This window comes from Ambystoma mexicanum, chromosome 6q (assembly GCF_040938575.1).
Source record: "Ambystoma mexicanum isolate Mex_15411 chromosome 6q, UKY_AmexF1_1, whole genome shotgun sequence".
Taxonomy (NCBI): domain Eukaryota; kingdom Metazoa; phylum Chordata; class Amphibia; order Caudata; family Ambystomatidae; genus Ambystoma; species Ambystoma mexicanum.
This window is the reverse complement of record NC_090937.1, coordinates 1,321,179,403-1,321,200,717: the sequence shown is the minus strand read 5'-3', so window position 1 is coordinate 1,321,200,717 and position 21,315 is coordinate 1,321,179,403. Positions and strand designations below refer to the sequence as shown.

Sequence of the window (21,315 nt, the reverse complement as noted above, 5' to 3'; positions counted from 1 at the left end):
TGTGTACCGCAACATGGTCAAACACACTTCCTTTGCTTTCCCATCTTAATGAGGACCTACTTTTGTAACCACTAGTATGTTGTGTGTTTCACAAAACCGGTCCCCCCACCTTTCACTTTGTGTCCTCACTAGTAAAACAGGTCCCGACTTCTTGTGATGTTTTCCCAAGTATGAGAGAGAGCAAGAGATAGAGAGGGAGAGCGAGAGAGAGACAGAGAGAAGGGGAAAGCCGAGGGGGAGGAGGGGGCGAAGGAGAGGGCATATGTGAGAAATTTACAACTTCTCAAATCACAAATAATGTATTTTAATAATTCCCTTTATTGTTTTGGTTTATATAAACCTTTACAAAAAATAAAACAATTTCTTTTGTATTTTATACACTCAACCATAGAAATCTATATACATCAACACCAAAATCAATATACATCAACCTCTATTTAAAATCACATAAAAACAAGATCATATCACCTACATTTTATACCTAAACTAAACAGCATTATCGTTCAGCATAAAATTTTACATTACATCAACTAAAAAAGATCACAAACATTCCTCAAGTAAGTAGCCACTCGGATGTTTAGATTACCTTCACTATTGTGTAGCATTCTCATCCAAATAAATTCTCTGTTAACATTGGCTGTGTTTTGTACATATTGTGCAAAGTAAATAAGCCTTTTGGACTTCAGTGCCGGACATACCAGTAAAATATGTTGTAAAGATTCTACCGTCCCGTCAACTCGACAAAATCTACACCAGCTCCAAGCATCGCAATGACTATTTCTGATAGCATTAATTTGGTTTTTTGAAATGACATTAAACCTAAAATGCATATAGTAATTTCGAATTCGTTTGCTGGGCTATTTTAGTAAGTATCGTTCCTTAGCCGATACCATTTGTAAATTGAGCAGACTTGATGATACAAATTGGATTCTACAATTTTGTTTTCAGTGTTTAACCAATCAAAGCCCGTGACACTTTCTTTGACACAAGATGGTTTGTTCATTAAAGTAATTGCTGACATACCTAAAATGTTCAGAGAATTTGCCATCTCAACCTTTAGGACTTGTATAAATGGATTTTCTGTATCCTGTATCCTGACCAGCACATAAATACAGAGTTCTTTCAACTCCGGGATTACACTTCCTCCACAAACCCAATCTTTTCCATCTTGCACATGCATTGAGGGAGTTTAAACCAAATTTGTATCTTATCAGTTGCAATGGTATACATTTCGGTAGAAAATAAAGAACTGATTTCCAAATAGAACTCTCGATGTATGACAAATCTACCTCGTGATAGATCGGTTGAAATTCCACACCATAGATTAAGCGGGTAATGATTTTTTTCAGATAAAATTCCTTAAGAGGAACCATTGTAAATTTACCAAATTTGACTTCAAGCGCACGCATTTGCCGAATGGAAATATCCGCCTTTAATTTTAGTTGTGTCTTAAATAAGGATCTTGAATTCAGGAGGCGTGGCTAAATGGCCCCGTAAGAGGACGCTCTTGAGAGGAGCTCCAGAAGATCCAACATCGATCCGCAGGAAAACAAGCGGTTTCCAGTGACCCATGCAAGCCAGAAGCATTTCTAAGGGTGCATGAATATTGGGGGCATGATCCGAGTGCTAGGAGAGCCTGTGCGGTTGCTGAGACAGAAAATTGCGGCCACGAAGGAGGAGACGGGAGCACGTGATCGAGCGACGGGCAAGATGGCGGCCAGTGAACAAAAGGCTGGCAACTGACCACAGCGCCTTGCAGGGAACATCTACTGGTACAGCTGAGGTCGGGCCCGCTGAGTGTTGCCCAGCCCAGGAGCAGACTGACAGACCCGACTGGAAGGGGGGTCGGCGGGACCCAAGAGCGGACGCCGAAGCCCACAACGGGCATAGGAGAGACGAGCAATCTTTGTCATCCTGGACCGCGGGACGAAGTGCAGGATTGGAGCGGAGCGCTCCCAGGTGCGCTGCGGTTATCGAGCACAGGGGACGAAATAGCCGAGGCCGTGTGCCTGGGGAACTGCTGTTGCGCCCAAGGGCTCCTGGTGGAGTGGAGACCCCTGAAGGGTTTGAGCCCGAGGGGGCTTGACGCAACGTAAGGAGTCGAATGATCCGGAGATCCCGATCTTCATCGGGAGAGTGCCGGAGCCCTCCCCGTACAGCCGCGAAGTGATAATGGCAGTTGATTTACATGGAAGTCAGGATTGGCAGTGAGCTGTCTCATTATCCCTGGAAGCGGAGTAGTGGAGGTACAGGGGGGCTTGGAGGGGAGAGCTCCCCTGGATTTTTTATACATCGGGGGCACCCTGAGGGAGGTGTCCAGCTGGCCCACATAGGAGCACCCAGTCAGGGCGCAGGTATGCGCACCCGGCCCAGAACATAATTGCGGGCAACAGCCCCTAACCGGACATAATACCTGCAACAGCAGCGTAAAGCGCAGGCGGGGAGGGATCGCCCAGGTGCCCAGGCCCGGTGACGGACATGAGGTGCACGAAAGCAGGAGGAACCATGGGCATAACGTGGGGAGGCACCTGGATGCTCGCCAGCTGGGACCCACCAGACATGACCACCTGGCGCCGGAGCCCCAGCAAAACAAATTTAAAAAAAAAACTAAAAAAAAGGGAAAATAAATAAAATAAAGCGGCAGATCAACAGACCACCACGACTGGATCCCAGGAAGGAGTGAGCACTTGTGGAGGCATATTACAGACACATGTAGTGGCAGCACAAAAGCTAGTGGAGCCACACTAACACCAGGTGGAACGCCTAGCACTGGCAACTAAGGGAAACACGGTAAGGGCCTGCGGAACAATACTGAGCTGGAGCAGGCACGTGAGGGGACACGGCCCATTCCAGGAGCGCAGCAGGCTGTAGGCGCATATCCTCGGCACGGTCGAGGCGGGCCCTTAACATCAAGAAAAGCCCGACACCACGTAGATCTGCATACAAGAGGTCACTGCGGTGGCCCACACCAAGGTGGTGTAGCACGATGTCTAATAAAACAGACCGAAGAGCAAGCAGCCCACGCTAGAGGTCTATGCCAAGACACCTCCAGGGGCGGAGGGGGCCAGGAATAAGGACAAAACTACCACTGTGACAGAGGAAGCCCCGGGCACAATCTAGGAGGTGCTGGCAGCAATTGCGGACCTGAAAGTTGCCTGGGAGACAAAACTGGGCCTGGCCATGAACGAACTAAAAAGGCCACTGGACCTTAAGGTCGGAGCGGTCCAGGAAGATGTGAACTTATTAAAGGAATGGTTCGATCAAAATTTTTTATTGTCCCTACGGGTCGGCCATGTGTTTTTAAGTCCAAGTCGCTCGATTTTAGACAAATTTCCTATGGACCTTACCCGGGTTTTCGCCCATAAACGCACGCGAAAACAGGCATCAGGGAGCCGCCATTTTGTGATAATCCTATCATTTCCCCCATTGCCCTGGCTGACCTGCTTTTGCGGCACTAAATCATTTCCCCCGCCCCTGAGCCTGTCATCAGCAGACGCGTACCGCCCATTTCAAAACACCAAAGCACGTCTCGTGTCAACATTCGCTGCGCTTCAGATAATGACGTGTCGCCATGGAAATGGCAGGACGCCTCTTTCCTCAATAAGTATAAACAGACCATTTCACAACACACAGCAGCAGATTTTCGATTCCATTCCTCTCTCTCTGTTAATTTGAGTATTCTGTGACTCGTTTCTGTGCTCTGGTCAGCTAACTTTGTTGCTTGTAGCCCATGTGAACAGATACCAGTACCACTGCTATAAGTTATTTTAGTTTGTTTAACACACAATGGATACAATAATGCCCTACATGTACGAGCCCGAGTATACCGAGGAGGAACTACTGGAAAGGGAAACACGCGAAAACGATGGGTCTTTGGACGGTAGTTGGAAGGACGATTCAACAGCTGAAGAGCCTGGACCTAGTCGCATGGACGGTGTTTCCACCTGGTGCACATGCAATCGGTGCGAGCTAATGCCAACCGAGGACGAGAACTGCTGCTGCTGTGAAAACTCGGGATGCGTGGCCTACATTTCGGAAGGCGAGCCACGACCGCAAAGCATCACCGAGCTGCCAGACTTCAAGGCAGCCTGCCTCACACGGTCCGTGTTCAGGATAATGATGGTGCTTATGCACGAACTTCACGCAACTGTTCGTCCTCATAATCCGAGCAACGAGTAAGTATACTCTTCTTGTCATGCCACTCCTATTTCTTGGTCTTCTACTACATCCAAAATTACATATACATATCATTGTAACGCACGAAAGTCGTTCAATAGTGTGCAGTGTCTAGATAGCATTTGTCTGAGCAGAATGCCATTAGTTACAACAATTGTCATTGACAACAAACGTTTATTAAACTTATCTTGGCCATTTATAAACAGTTTGTTTCATTCCTTTTCACAGGTGGTACATGCTGGTGGCCTATCGTTCCTTTACATGGTGGCTTCACGGGAGGCTTGGACACCGCGTTCGAAGAGTGATACCCGCCTGTGCCGTTCATGCCATAAGAGAAACATTCCCGAGTGACAGCGGTCAGTACACAGGATTTTCTCTCGCTGTGCTGCAACCTGAACTGTACAATGTTTAAAGTCTTGTATTTTTGTGTCATCAAAATAAGATACAAAATAAAACACCTCATATATTTTAACAACGGTTGTTTCGATTTTTTAAAGGAATCAAGTGTGTCTCCATTCAAGGGTGGACGTCAGACATCTGTGCTCGGAATGGGTTAAGGTCAGGTCGCTGTGAAGCGGGGTGGTCGTTATCTAAGCTAACATAATATATTATCAATAATGCATGCACTAAATAACACTTGTTCAAAGTCTTTCAGTTGGTTATGTTTCTATAAAAGTCACACATATATCTATGCTATCAATTAACACTGGATTATACAGGCCTTAGGTCAAGGGTCTTGACCACTATAATACACTGTTTGAAATGTGGGTCTGTGCTCACAAGAATCTCCGGTATGTGGAATTTGTTATTGATAGGCAACGATATACTGCAGTACGGGTCTAATGTTAGTTGGGGATCTGCTAGGTGGGCATCATGGCGTGGTCAGTGGTCTGGCACATGAAGAGAATACCTTGCAGGGACACAGAGTCAGAATGGCAGTAGGTTTCCACTGGCGAGGGTGCGTGAGCAAGGACACGTTTGTGGAGATGAACAAGCTATGTGCTTGGTTCAGGCTGGTTCACATGCAGGACCGTGATCTCAGAGGAAGAGTGATGTGTTACATTTATTAGCTGTTGCAAATACCTCTGGAGTTTTCCAGTCAGAGTGGGAACGAGGGTGTGGGCCATGTGCTCTGCGCGCTGTACTATCGCAGTGAGGCTGGTCACCAAGATGGAGTGGAAAGGGGGTACAAAAATGGATGCCCCGTGATTTATGATATGATATGGCATTTGTAGCGTGCCTATACACAAGTGTTTCAAGGCGCGACGAGGCAGGGAGGGGGGAACAAAGGGAACACAGACAACAATCCTACTAGGCCAGGTGTCATTCAGATCGCGCAAGTGCAGGGGTAGGGGGAAGGGAGAAGCTGCAAGGGGAAGGGGGGGAAGTGCAGTACAAGGTAAGTAGAATAAAAATAAATAAATAATAAATAAAGAGGGCCAGCTGGTGGCAAGGTAAGTGCAGACAAGTGCTGGGAAGTGGGGGCTGTCGGGATACAGAGACAGTCCCGCAGTTCAGGGATTGCCAGGGAGGGGTTGCCAGGTAGGCAGTGCAAGTCGAGAGTGGAAGGGCCCAGGATCGGGGTCGGTAAGAGTGGCCCAGTTGCAGATACAGTGCAGTTTCAGCAAGAATTGCAAATACTGTCCTGCTCAGTGTTCCCATCTACGCGAATGTCATCCAAAGTTAACATCACGTAAGGGCAAGGGGCGAACCCACTACTGGAGGCACTTGGTACGAGTTTCTACTGAGAAGTAAAGGATGAGAGGGGCCTGATGGCCCCTCGCTCCCACACACTTGCCTGCACGCCCCAGGCCCATCCATCCCAACCCCTCTATCAAAGGCGGTTCGCACCCGGGGATGAGCGCCGGCATGGGGGGCTGTCACGGGCGCAAAAGGCCAAGGTGCCAAACAGCATGTACACTTCAAAAGGTATCCCACGCCCAGGGGCCATCGCTCACATGGCCTCCTCAGACCCCGTGTTTCCAGCAGGCCTCCCCTGAAGCAGGCCGCCAGTGTGTCTCCATTCAGCAGTCTTCCTGTGCCTTATCTGCACGCCCCAGGCCCATCCATCCCACCCCCTCTATCAAAGGCGGTTCGCACCCGGGGATGAGCGTGGGCATGGGGGGCTGTCACGGGCGCAAACGGCCAAGGTGCCAAACAGCATGTACACTTCAAAAGGTATCCCATGCCCAGGGGCCATCGTTCACATGGCCTCCTCAGACCCCGTGTCTCCAGGCAGGCCTCCCCTGAGGCAGGCCGCCCCCCTGCAATAAACATAATACCACGATGTACACACGTCATTCATTCACAAACACACCCCTGTTTCTAATACTTTATAAACCACTTGATATGTCTCATGAGAACATCTTTGTGCTTTGCAAGTCAACTCCTGAACCTTGTACCTGAGAAGCACTGAGATCTATGCTAATCTGCTCGTCGCCGTGCTATCTGTGACCGCTTCGAGCAAACTCGTCAGTGTGCTACCTGTGGTCATCTACCTGTTCTCCTGCAACATACTGCTGGGCCTGCTGAATCCAACTGTTTGGTGGTCAAGGTAAGGCCATGTATCCTAGTCATATTTCGGTCATTTTTACATTTCAGTCTATTTGCTATTACAGTACCCAACAGAGCTATGGTCATTGGTCTCATTGCTATTGACTTGAGTTTCAATTGTTATGCTATCAATAGATCTATTTATTTTCATCTGTGTCAATTGTCATCGAATTGCATCCTTCGGGGGTCCAGTGTATAATGTAAGCATGGTTCCTTTTCGTGCAAGACAGAACATACAAGGGACGAGTTACATGTTCAGTTTAGTCACATAATTTAAAACATTTCTGTAACTTATGCAAATACTAAGCCGCACATGATGAACTGGTATAGTTCCGGCGACCAAAACAAACCTTGCATTGGAGCATGGTATGGTTAATTTACTTTTTTATGACATTTTTATTCATCAAGGTTTTATAATAATCTTGATATTTACTTTTCAGAATTTTCAACAATGCCTGCCTGTTCGATTAGCGGTTGCCCTTCGAAGACCCATGCTAAATCTGAAGGCACTACAATGCATGTATTCCCGAAAACTGTTGATCGAATAAGAGAATGGGTCATACATTGCGGATATCCACTGGATGAGCTGGAAAGTAGAGTCCAACAAGTCTTTGAGGACAAGAGGTGTGATCGATACCGCACCTGCAGCCGGCACTTTCCCTCGAACATGTACACCACATCTTGGATAACAAAGAAGAATAAACGGGGATCGACACGAAAATTGCTTGCAAACGCTATTCCCACTCTATTCGTCCACAATCCGCCACTGGTGAGTCAAGTGTCCGTTTTTAGCTTTAGGCCTTGCGTTAGTGTGTAGGTAGCCGAATTGATTCATTGATATTTTAGGTGTTGTTTCCAATTTGTAATACTTTCGACATTGATATGCTTGTATAGCTTTTTGAATAATGACATTTATCAATATATTATTTTTAGATTTCATAACCCACAAACGAAATCTATATATGGGCACAGGGAACTGTGCTATATTGCGCATTACTCAAGTATTCTGTCTCCTTACATGGCAATTTTAAATATTGGCATTTCATTATCAAAGAATAATTTAGCTTTACAACTTCTCGACTATCCCTTGAATCTGAAGCAAAAACATTCTACTTCCGTCACGTGCTCGCGGTTATCAACCACTTCTAGCGCGTATCAGGTAATCATACTTGGCTATTCCGCTACAGACTTGTTTTATGCATGTCAAGTAATAGTTTGTATGTATCGTGTGATTATTTTACCAATTGTTTGATTAGTGCTTTCCAATTGATATACACCTTAGTTGTCGTCCCCTGGTGTTTGTTTTCAGTTATAATTAGTGTTATCCATAGTAATGCAAGTACTGTCTTTCAGGGAGATGCTGAAGCGTCCACCACATTGACAACAGCCCTAGATGTTCTTCAGCAGCACGAGGTATGGATACTGACAGCTCAATCGACCGTGATCATCAGGACTGGAACACTTGTCGTTTGATTGTTCTACACCATGTTTCATTCGTGGTTAGCCGTTGATGTGTACCTGTGCGGTCGACCCCAAGCGTGTGTTGTGTTTTCAATATTGTAATCCTTACTAATGCAAATACTATGTTTCAGGCAGTTGTTGAAGCGTCAACCCACGCACTTGATGCGGAGCCTGACATTCAAGTAATTCCGGTGGAAGTGGGACCATGCGGATACGAATCGGCGCAACAGCTTTCGGAAGTGCGCACCACATTGACAACAGCCCTAGATATTCTTCAGCAGCACGAGGTATGGATACTGACAGCTCCATCGAGCGTGATCATATAACGCGATTCCATTTGCTATACTTTCTTCCCTATTAACGCAAGTACTGTGTTTCAGGGAGACGATGGAGCTTCCACTACAATCACAAGATCCCATTTAGATGATGCAGATGTAAAGAAATCGGAGAAATAAGTCGATTAAATCTGATCATATTTAAATATTCCTTGATTCTTTTAGACAATGCAACATTTGTGGTTATCTCTTTATATTTACCTGTGCCGTCGACCCCAAGTGTGTGTTATGTTTACAATATTGAAAACCATACTAACGCAAGTACTGTGTTTCAGGGATTTGCTGATGCCTCCTCTTCAATATAATCATTCGTGGCAGTCCATGCAGAGCCAGAGGTATGGATACTGACGGCTCCATCGAACTAGGTCATCAGTGCTCGAATACTTGTCGTTTGATTGTTCCACACAATGTTTAAATCGTGTTTGGCTATTGAGATGTACATGTGTGTTCGTCCTCACGTGTGTTTTATGCTAACAATATTTTGATACACAGTAATGAAAATACTATGTTTCAGGGGGTCGATGGAGCCTCATTCCGTGCTGTCTATGCGGATACAGAAAATATAGTCGTTGCAGCGCAAGAGGAAGGGGAGACATGCGGATACGTATCGGAGCAACAACGTGCAGATGTTGGCGGTCGAGTCAAAAAAGTTGCAAAGAAAAGAAACAAAAATAAGGTTAGTTACAAACAGTTCATAACTTTATAAAAATGTTTGTGCTGGGGACTATTTTATGTTTCTTTCAAGTCAACTGTACTATACTTTATCTTGTGTTTAAACTGAACATCCCTTTTCCAATCTGTCCTCTAGTTACCCGTGGGTCTACGAACTATATATACACAGACAGTGAAGCGAATGAGAGATGTTGCTTGCCAGACCATTTACACTATGGAGGCTATGGAGGAACTATTAATTCAGACGCGGCGTGTTGAGACTCGGGATGCTCATGTCCAATGTACAGAAAATGAAATGAATGTGTCCGGAGAATCCGGCAAAGTTGTATTGGACCATTGCTACAGTACGACCGCAACAACATGATACTGGATGCATTGAAGATAGCTCTGAAGTAGTCGCAGATCAATTTACACAATCTACACCCGTCAAAAATTTGCCACCAAAAAAGCTGTCGACATTGTTGTGTTCTCCCATCAATGTTGAAGTAGCAGATGTTGAAATGACAGAATGAACCAGCAGCAGCATTCACCGACGCATCAGAACTTGATAGCAGCGATATTTCTTTCAAATGTGGTGATATGTCCTCAACGTCACAGGCCGAAACAACTTTGACGCAGGATGACAGTCTAATGAAAGAGGACAAATACATAGTATTCGACAGTTGTTTGATGGATATTATAAGTATGCTGAAATGTGGGCATTCCGTCAGAAGGAAAGTATGTGGGAAGCCATTGATTCATGTGACTCGTCAAAAACAAGGCAGTAACGTCACAATACATGCCGCCTGTAGATTACATCATACGTTGTCATGGTCTGCACAACCGATGCTGGGGAAACTGCCAGCAGGCAATCTACTGTGTGTAGCTGCATCACTTTTTAGTGGCTCCAGTTTTAGAAAGTTAAAGTCTTTCTTTCAGTTTGTGGGACTGCATTTCATTTCAAAAACGCAGTACTACAAATACCAACATGATTATGTGTTTCCGGCCATTAGTGATGCTTGGAAAATTGAACAATTGTCTCTAGCAAGTACATTCGAAGGCAAACGATTCAGGCTAGCTGGCGATGGACAGTGCGACAACCCTGGATTTTCTGCCAAGTACTGCACCTACCACTTTCAGGACATGGATAGTAAGAAAATTGTGAGTTTGGTGGTCGTGCAGGTAACACAATGTACATCCTCAGTGGCCATGGAGAAACTAGTATTTATAAAATCAGTGGAATATCTGCAATCGAGGGGAATGCACATCGACCTCATAGCCACGGACAGAGACATTTCAATTGCCAAGACAATGAGAGAGAAGTTCCCACATATTAAACATCAATTTGACGTATGGCATCTTGCTAAATCAATCAATAAGAACATCTCGGCTGCAGGGGAAAAAAAAAGGGTTGGAAAGTATTTCAGAGTGGTCCCAGTCTATCAGCAACCATCTTTGGTGGAGCTCCAAAACTTGTGAAGGGTCAGTGGAAATACTACTTGAAAAATGGCGGTCACTGATGCACCACTGTACCAACGTGCACCGCTGGTCAGAAAACCTACATTTCCACCAATGTGAACATGGCCCTTTGTCCCCAGTGCAGGCACGAAAGAAGAAGTGGTTGAATCCATCTTCACCAACACACAAAGCCATTGAAAAGATTGTTTTCGACAAAACTCTATCAAGAGATTTGAGGGGACTGACAGAATTCTGTCACATAGGAGGTTTGGAGGTGTTCCACAATATGTGCCTAAAGTACAGGCCAAAGCGCTTGCATTTCAGCATACAGGGCATGAGACATAGGACTCTTCTTGCCGTCTTGGCCCATAACGAGAATCTCGGCCGTGAACAATCTAGGACTAAAGGTAATGTAAGGATGCCTCGCTACACTAAGGCCTTTTCAAAAAGAAGTAAGCAATGGGTGATCAAACCAATCTATGAGGAAATGGAGTTCGACTTTGTCAAAAGCCTTATTGTTGATATATTAGAGAAGCACAGATATGGAATTTTGAACGTTTCTGTGCAGAGCACTGATCCATTGCCACCCAACATTGCCACTGTGCCATGTCCACCCAAAGGAGAGCTGGTTGTGAAGTACAAATCCCGGTTTAAATAATTGTAATACGATTGTCTTTTTGTAAATAAATGTTATTGTACAGTGTGCATACAAAGTACGCTAACCCTAACCCCTACCTTCACCATCCTGGCTGCCGAACAACCTGGGTGCCATCTTTAAATTCTCTCTCTATTCACCTCATATTGCTGACCTTGTCTATATGTGTATATATATCTTTTTGTTGATGTAACTAATTTTCGCAATCTCTTCTAAATGCTGTGCACTGTTAACCGAGGCTTGCGTATTGCAAATAATAAAACAAACAAACAATAAATCTCACTTTCAACTCAACTCCTCGGGTACTTTATACTTTCCCTGACCTTCCCCCAAAAATTAAAAGTCTCAATAGTTATGGTTCTTTGGGGCTTCAAAGCTCGCAGACAACGAGGACAAAATTGGGGGCCTTAGAACATGCCAAGCGAGCCGTTGCAGATGGGAGAGAAGCCAGTTCGCATTTGCACATTGAGGCGCACTACATAGATGGATTCGAAACTTCAAGTTCTCACAGATGGCTTTACTACGGGATGTTGCAAAGAAAGAATGTATGCTCATTTCCAAGGAAGGTCAGCGGCCTTGATTTTCAGCTCACGCCCTGAAGAGGCCCACAACTCGCACTGGCAGTATAAGGTTCTATTGTTTTTTGACCTTGAGAGACAGGGACCATGCCGAAAGAACTTCATTTGAAGGGGGGTCGGGGGGTGCAATAACGTAAGAGACGATAAGGCAGAAAATTCTGAAACTAGGCCGAGTTTCATGTTAGTTCAGTATACGAAAAATCGTTGTCAAGAGCACAGTGGGATTTACGGACTGCATTACGCAGAGACAAAATGGAAATTGCAAATATAATGTAAGTAACTCTTTAGACGCTTTTATACCGAAATGAAGAATTAATGAATGGATGCATGAATGAATAAATGAATGAATGAAGAGCTTGGAAAACGTTTGTGGGATCGTCCTTGTAGCGGGCACATGGGCATGTAGGTCCACATTCCACACGCATGTAGACAAAAAGTAGTTTCTCAAAGTGTACTAACCTTGATTTATTTCGTTAGTTTTCGCATTGATTTTAGAGCCGACCATACTCCATTGCACTATCCTTGAAAGCAAATAGTTTCAGCTCGGCCGTAATAAATAAAATGAATAATATTAATAAAGATCGGCTGGCGAGACTAATTATAAATTTTATGTTTTCAAAACTTCCCTTTTGCCACTGCCACCAGTTTCAGACACCGGGTGCAGACTGTTTCTTCAGCCGCCAGCTGCAGCTTAATGTAAACAACTGCACCACTTTGATGATTTTATGGGACGATCGCCAAGGGCCCATATGCCCTTACGCGGTACTAGCGGCTAGAAGCAACATATCAACCTTTACGCTGGCCTAGTGCCTACTAGATGGAACAGCCTTGCGGTTCAACGTGCGACAAAAGTGCTTCTTTGAACGAAAACCAACACCCTGTGTACCATAAAGGAACAGCGCGTGACTCACAATAAACTTTTACGGATTTGCGGATAGAGATAAAAGAAAATAAATGGCTTTCGGAGTTCATATGGCAATTGCTGAATATTCTATAAACATTTATTGTCAAATAAATGTACTTTACCAAATGTACCGTGTTGCTGTTTGATTTAAGTACAGTTTCATATTCCGAATTGTGGCGCGCTGTGTTGTGAGTTGATCTGTGTTGGTTTCCGGGTTCTGTGTGAAGTCGCGTAGAAGACGACTGGGCACGTGTGCCTACGCAGCACAGTAACAACACGGAGAGAGGCTGGGAATATGAATGTTTTGATAATGTCAGGCTCAGGGGCGGGGGATATGATTTAGTGCCACAAAAGCAGGTCAGCCAGGGCGATGGGGGAAATGATAGGATTATCACAAAATGGCAGCGCCCCGATGCCTGTTTTCGCGTGCGTTTAATGGACGAAAACTCGGATAAGGTCCATAGGAAATTTTTCTAAAATCGAGCGACTTAGGCTTAAAAACACATGGCCGACCCATAGGGGCAATAACATTTTTTGACCGAACCATTCCTTTAAGACAAGATGTGTCTTGGTCCAGATTGCCCCTGGCCATGATGGGAAGAGCAGCGCTGCAGACGTTTCTTTGCCAGACTCCATAGCCTGTGCGGGGGCTTCATATGGCACAATTCTAGAAATAGGGTGGCACTGTGGAAACTACAAAACTTGTGTGACAAGGGGGGCATAAACCTACCGAATTTTGAACTATATTACTTGGCGGGACAGATATTATATGTAGCTAGATGGTTGTCCACAGAGGAATCTGTGGAAGCCGGGCTTTTGCAGGGTGACTCCGCCCCAAACTTCCTAAAAGAGACAGTGTGGCTGCTTACAACGAAAGTGGCAGAGATGGGGAGACTGTTGGTGCTGGGTTGGGAGGTCTGGCGCAGGGCATGGAGAACTGTGGGCGACCCGGACCCGCTCTCTCAGCGGGTCCCGTTGGTGGTATTATGTGGGGAAGACTCCCAAATGATTAAGAGGGTCCGTAGATACTGGGAACCGGTGGGCCTGGCCACTCTTGGAGACGTATGGCGGGAGGGGGAGGCAGTGGAATTTGAGAGGTTGCTGGAGGCGACGGGGGTGCATAAGGGCCAATATATCACTTACACCAGGATCATGAAACGGGTGAGGGAATGCTGGCCTGAAACAGTACTTGCAGAAGAACCCGATGCCACCCTAGAAATGATGTACGATGTCTCGGAGGACGGGCACGAAATATCTCGGATATATGAGCTCCTGAGTGCAAAGGCGGGGAAGGAGTTGCTCCAACTGAGGTTTGACTGGGAGGGGGAGGTGGGTGAACCCATGACAGAGGGACAATGGGATAGAGCCCAAAGGTACCATAAGAAGGTGTCCCGGAATGCGAGACTCCAGCAGATCCAGCTGTATGTCACCCACAGAGCGTACTTGACCCCCCGGCAGAATAGCAAGGTTTGGTGGCTCGGCCATACAGAAATGTCCCAGGTGCGGGGAGGAAGAGGCTGGGCTGTTGCACATTTTCTGGGCTTGCCCAGAGGTGAAGATATTTTGGGTAGAACTGAAGAAGAGAATGGCCAGTCGGGGGGTGGTGCTGGACGTGGGGTCTGCTTGGGCATGCATGCTGGGAGTTTCCCAAGGCCACGTAATCTAAAACATATAAGCAAAATGAGAGACCTGGCCTATATTGTGGCCAAGCGCAGAATTGCGATGGGCTGGAAAGCGGCCCACAGGCCTAGAGTGGAGATGTGGTGGGCAGACCTCCTGAAATGGGCTGAAGCAGAAACTGCGGTCTGGTACGAAGCAGTCACCAGAGGGGGGGAGGGGGGGAAGAGGTAGGCCCCCTGATAGCTTGGAGACAATTGGTGACCTCGATGGCAAACCCCCACCAGGTCAATCAGGAAACAGAAGACTGGGATGAGCTGACAATAATTGAGTCACCTGAAGATCCTCAGGTGGATGGCACGGATACGACGGCTCGTGTTTTTGGGGAGGGAGGGGGGAGGACGGAGGATAGCATTGAATAAAGTGATGTCTTAATATCGATCATGAATGTCCTAAATGGTTGTAATGTTTATTGTATTGTTTGTTTAAAATAATAAAAATTGTTCAAAAAAAAAAAAAAATAAGGATCTTGAATTCATACCTGATATTACAAAGCCCAAATATTTAAATAAAAGCTTTGCTTTTAATGTGTTGTTACCACACATCCAAGATTACACAATCTCTTTCTTATTAACTCTTCCAAGGCAAACTATCACCGTTTAAGGTGGATTAATTTTTAAGAGTCCACTAATGAAGTCTTCAAAAGCTTGAAGTAGTCTTTGAAGAACTACCTTGGTGTTATCCAGAAGAAGGAAATCATCCGCATAGGCCAGCCACGAGAGATGAATGTTCGAGACTCTAGGTGGGACTAAGCCTTTATTGGACAGAGCGAAATCAGCACCACTTACGTACAGATTATTCATTGTTGGTGCCAACCTACACCCTTGATGGAGACCATTATGGATTTTGAGTTCTTTCGATAGAGTACCTTCGGAGTCCAATCCAATCCAATCTAACCATCAATCCAGTATCGGAATAAATGGCCATTACTATATCCAGGAGAAACGGCAGCATTTTCAGGTTTCTTAATATCTCCCACAGAGTAGTTCTATCAACAAGATCAAAAGCAGAGCTTAAATCCATAGATGCTACAAAGGTCGATTTAACACCCTTCTTCATGGATTTAGCTCTTAGACTATTTATCATCAGACCACCGCAATCGGTACCCATATTTTTCCTAAATCCTATTTGTCTCAAGTCAAGGATTTGATTCTCTTGGATCCAGTTCTAGATATCTCTTAACACCAGGGATGAAAACAATTTAGACTGGAGGGACACTGTCGAGAGCCCTTTTTAAAAATTAGCAGAATTATTGACACCCTCCATGATTGCGGAATGATTTTAGTAATTTGAATGTTATCAAACAAGACAAACAAAATTTTGGCTCAAATATCTGGGTCCATCTTAACATTTTTATTTGATAAGTTGTTCGGTCCGGGTGCACCTGAGTTTTTAGATTTAAGAATTAAGTCTGCAATATCCCTCTCAGTATAGTCCAATAGCCATGGAAATTTACTTTTCGGAGTTACCAAAGCCTCACCACTTTTGGTACCATACAAATTAGCAAAGTGCCCCAACCACATATTTTCATTTATAGGGTAATGTATTTTAGCTGGGGAACATGGTTGAGTGGACAACCACCATTTCAAATGGCTCAAAAGGGAAGATCAAGCATGGCACTAGGTTTATCTTTACTGTGAATGGCAGCCCAATCTCACTGAAGAATGCTGTAAAGAAAGCAGGACGTACAGAGCACAGTGACCTACCTAGTCAGCAAGCCGCCATTTTTAGGTTAAGCCCTATCTTGTTAAATGTGGTGTATTAGACTTCTTACCCCTTTGCCCTTCAAAAGGGGTAGGAGCATTGCGTTCTTAAAATCCTCAGGTAATCACAGAACTATGCATGCATGTACATGATGTTATACAGCTTGGGAATAACAGAGTGGTGTACAAAGATAAAATAATGGTTATAAAAAGGGGGCATATCCGCAGTATGATTGTCTTCGTATTCTAGCAGAGGCCAGGAGATGGTTCTCTTGAGATGGGAGTTAGGAATTTATGAAATGTGTTGGGTATTAGTTAATGAGCAAACCGTTCATACCTTTCCAGAACTAAAGGAGAGTTAGAGATGTTCTAATTGAAATCAGAATGTTGTTTAAGTTGGTTGGCAAATAGCACAATAATGCCAGGTTTCCTCATATTCTCCTTGCGGGAGAACTTCGTCTCAAGCCTGGAGATGATGTGGCTTCTAGGTGTGCGTGAGCCAATGAAATTGGAGATTCTTTGTTGCAAGGTAGGCGAGCATCTAGATGCTCACAGTCTTAAAAGGTCATGCTCACTATTCTTAAAGAGGCTCAACTCCACCCTACTGATGAGGTCCAACCAGACCGAAACGCGTGTCTGGGGTTGATGTTGGTACTCTTGTACAGAGGAGAATTGCTTAGCATTTCGGTGCTGGACTGCCCGCATGCAGGACAAAGACTGATAGGTTTTAGAAATGTCTCCTCTCTGAAAGATAGTGAGCTAAAGACTCTGGGTAAGTCTCTCGTAACCGGGTCGAATGTCTGGCAGAGGGATTCCCAGGACGCCCCGTTGTTTTCTGAACAGTATTCTGGCAAGAATGGGAAGCCAATGTAATTGTTTTAGGATTGGCGACATATGGTCATAGTTCTTGGCTCCAGTGATTAGGAGCACTGTAAGGAATAGGACCGGAAAGCCAATAGAGTTAGTATTGGGTTGGGAAAAGTTATCCAGAAAATATCTCTGATCTCGCAGTAAAATAAATTGCTTACCTATAAGAATACCCCCTCAAACATTAGTATTTTAAACATCAGTACAACTTACCTACCACATGCATTTGTATATTAGTAGTCATTTGTCCCTTTTCTCTAGGGGTAAGTACAGTCTGGCTGTGCATGACATGGAAGATCACATTTCTTTTCCCAGAAGAAATTATCAGAAGGTATTGAGAATTACATTCAGCCGCAAGAACATTCAGCTTTTTCATGCAGAGAATCCCTCTTTCAATCCTATCTTCCCACCGTATTGCAACCATATTGAGAGGGAGAGGGTCAAGGAATGGGTTCCTCTAGAGGTAAGGAGAGTAAGATATACAACTACAGTGAATAAGAAAAAGTGCCAACTTGAAGGGAGAGCCCTCTATTGCTGGAATCTTTTGTAGGTTGACCTATGTTTTTTTAATATTCTGCAGAATCAACTGTAGTCTGCAATTGAATGTATGAATGATGGCAATGCTGGGGAATGATACATAAGGGTTAGTAACATTTTCTTCAACAGCATTGGCCCTTCCATAGGTTCACATGCATTTAGTTAATGGATTATGAGGAATACCAACTGTGATGGTGAATGTCCCAGCGTTGTACAACCACAGGCCTCAAGGGCCGGAATCCTGACAGGTTTTCAGGACATCCATCATTAATATCAATGAGAAAATAATAGCATACATTTAGAATCATTGTATGCAAATTAATCGCAATATTATTAATGAGGGGTATTCAGAAAATCAGACGTGTTTCTGGCCCTCGAGGCCTGGAGTTGGACAAACCTGTACCTACTAGATTGTACCTCTGGCATGGCAAGAGTGCATGTACTTTTTGTTTTCCCGGTCTGAATAACTGATCCTTTTTACTGGATGAGTCGGAATCCACATCATCTGGGACAAGACACTAATGCGCCTCTTAGAGAATCTCGGCCTCTTATGGTTAGGGTACCCCGAATATACTATATCCCCTGTGAGGGCCACATCATACAGGTTAATATTATACCTTGATTTGCGAATTGTGTGATCTAGTCTGCTGAATCTGTAGGATGCCCTCACGAGCACTGCTGTGTTAAATGTCCGGAGTGAGGTTCACAGCTAAATCTTGCTCGCTTTGTTAGAAAGGAAATGGAGGGAACCATATATGGTCATCGCCTATGCCTTGCTCAGAAGGTGAGTGCAGGAGAAGCCAATACCAGGTTTGACTGAAAACTTGAATAATGTCTGGGATTGTTGAGAGGATTCCACAAATCAGTGTTTAACGGGAAGAAACCAGCAAAGTTTTAATGTGGCTATCATAATTGATTCTGTGTCTCTGTTGCGAGCGATTTAAAGAAGCAAACTTGTAGGAGGGTTGTTAAGCAAGAATCGATGTAGTAACCATGTGGGAGGTTACTACACACCCCCTTGTCCCCTTGGTATTAGGTAACCCACCTATTGGTATAGGTCTGTACTACACAAGTTGGTAGAGTGACTGAGCAGCCAGACTTATCTCAAGAGGGGTAATTCTGAGCTGTAGAGCTGTAGAATTCGAAATTCACCAGCACAAGTATCCAAATAACGCTTACACTCAAGGGTTTCTAGTAAAATAATTATTTAATGGTCAGTTTTAAATAAGCATTCTTTAAAAAGGGCAATGTGCGACAATAAAAAGGCACTTCAAAAACTGTTCCACAATCGATATCAAGCAAGTAGATACTCTTTAGAGATGCTCAGGTTCTCAGAGCATGTGAGCACTTTTAAATCTTCCAATGAAGTCTAGATAAAAACCTTTCCCAGCAATATTAGTTTTAAAACCAATGCATAGCCTACGAGGGACAGTAAGAATCAAAGTCAATGGCATAGAAGAGTCTGCATGGAGCCAGGACAGTCAAAGTTAATTGGAGCAAAGTCTATGGAGCTGAGGCACTTCTTAGATAGTTCTTGCACCAAGTTAGAACCAAGTTAGAGAGTTTGTTGAAGAAAAATCACTGTAGGGTCACAAGCTGTTACACTTGTGAAAGTTAGAGCTGAGATGAACTCAAGAAAAAGCAGCTATTGCAAGTCTCAACTGAGAAGAGCAAGCGACAGACAACCCAGTCAGAAAAGTACCTTTGGTTAGAAAAAGAGGGTCCAACTGGCTTCTGTCTGGTTGCAGCGATGCAGATCCTGTGTTCCTGGGCGTCAGTCGTGGGAACAAGAGGAAGGACGTCTGGGGACTCCTGCGGCAGCAATCTGATGGTCGGCGGCAGCTGCAGGCTCTTTTCAGATCAGCAGCTCTTCGCGGTTTCAGCGCCCGGTAAATAGCACCACCGCAGATCTTGGACACCGGTTGGGCTTCCTTCATTCCTTGAGTCCTGCACTCTGGTGAGGTGACTCGAGCTCTGGTCGTCCTGCCTCCGGAGGGTCCTCGGGATCTTCCTGGAGCTTTTGGCTAGCTTATACATGTTGCACTCGACTACCGATTTCTAGATTTCTGATGCTCGGTTCCTGCAGCAGCAAAGAAATACAGCCCGTTGGGGAAGGTCTTCCAGCAAAGTTTGTCTCTGGGTTGGTTGTGCCCACTAACCCAAGATAAGAAGCCTTAAGTGTCTTAACCTTAACCAAGCGTCTTAACCTTGTGCTGGATATCAATATTGCAATCTGCAATTTTAAAGGAAAGGTGCTTCAAGTTCAGCTTCTTCAGCTGTGTCACAGTGCCCAGCATCATAGGTACTGTCTTGGAACTATTTAGGGCCAGCTTATTAACTTGCATTCAAAACGGAAAGAGTTCATAGGTGGAGTTCACTGAGGCAGAGTCAAGAGTGTAATCCCTTGTAAGGGGCACAAGGCACTGCTGGTCATCCGCATAATTAGCATACACCACTCCAAGTTTATCTAATTGTTCGAAAAAAGGGAGCATGAAGATGTTAAAGAGAGTGGCTGCCACGCATGAACCCTGCGGGACCCCACACCAGAAAGTAAACTCCTGAGCCCTGACATCCTCGAAGGAGACCCTTGCCCTACGATCTGTCAGGACTGATTTGACCCATTCAATCGCTGGACCAGAAAAATGTGCTGAGGTCTGTAACCTCTGTGGCAGAATGGAGTGATCGACAAGATCAAAAGCTGCAAAGAGATAAAGAAGCATAAGCATGGTGATCTTGCCATCTGCCATGGACTGCACTATGTTGGTCTTAATCTCAAGAAGAGTAGATTCCGTACTATGAACTTTTCTAAAGCCGGATTGTTTAGGCCCCAAGATGTCATGTTCAACCTAATAGGCTTCGATCTGTAGATGTGCTACTTTATCTAAGATCTTCAATAAATAAGGTACATTCGTAATGGGGCGATAGTTGCCCACTATGCTGGGGTCAAGCAAGGGCTTTTTTATTAGCGGGGAAATCCATGCTTGTTTTATGGTGCTAGGGACAACATTTTCCCTGAAGGATACATTGACAAATGTCGTTATCAAGGGCACCAGGTGTGGGGCACAGGCTTTGACTGTAATAGCCAGACCGACCTCACCCTTGCAATTAGTGGGCTTAAGTTTGCCCCGGATCTCGGAAGATGCTGCTCCGAGATGGGCTGGAAAGCAAACTCTGGACACGTCTTGGGCATCACATGCTCAGCAGTGTCCTTCAAGTCCACGGGGTACTCACCATTTTTGCAGTGTATGTTTTCCTGTGTTTTTTCTAGTTTGTCCAGGAATGCCTCCTGAATAGCTTTGCACCATTTTGCATTTTTGACCACCTGACTACACGGGGAACATGGAGCCGCTAGTTCCTTAAGGATATTGAAAAGCTCCTTTGAGCTGGAGGCTGCCGCAGAGATGCGATGCTCATAGTCGTTCCTTTTTGCGCTAGCAATAGATGTTTTATATGCCTTGACTGCCTGAAGATAAACGAGTTTATCCTAAGATTTATTTTTATCCCATTGTTTAAGCGCAAAGCGCACATTATTCTCGAGTGCCCGAATCTCTGGAGTGTACCTTTTTTTGTCAGGTTGCTTCTTAAGTACGCATGCCTTAACTGGCGCTAAACTTTCAACAGCTGTTTCCAGTGTCTTATTAAAGATGTTGGAGAGTTCTTCGACCAAGTTCAGATTATGCAAGTCATTCGTCATGGTCATAATGAAGGGCGCCATGGCCAACAGGGTGAGTTTGCAGATATTTCTAAAAGCAACCCTGCA

The 21,315-nt window shown here is 44.9% G+C and overlaps 1 protein-coding gene across 2 annotated transcripts in view; it reads right to left on the bottom strand.

Moving 5' to 3' along the window:
- Positions 1 to 21,315, bottom strand: part of BOD1L1 (biorientation of chromosomes in cell division 1 like 1) — a 926,227-nt gene that overhangs the window by 767,321 nt on the left and 137,591 nt on the right. The gene's annotated exons all lie outside the window — the stretch shown is intronic.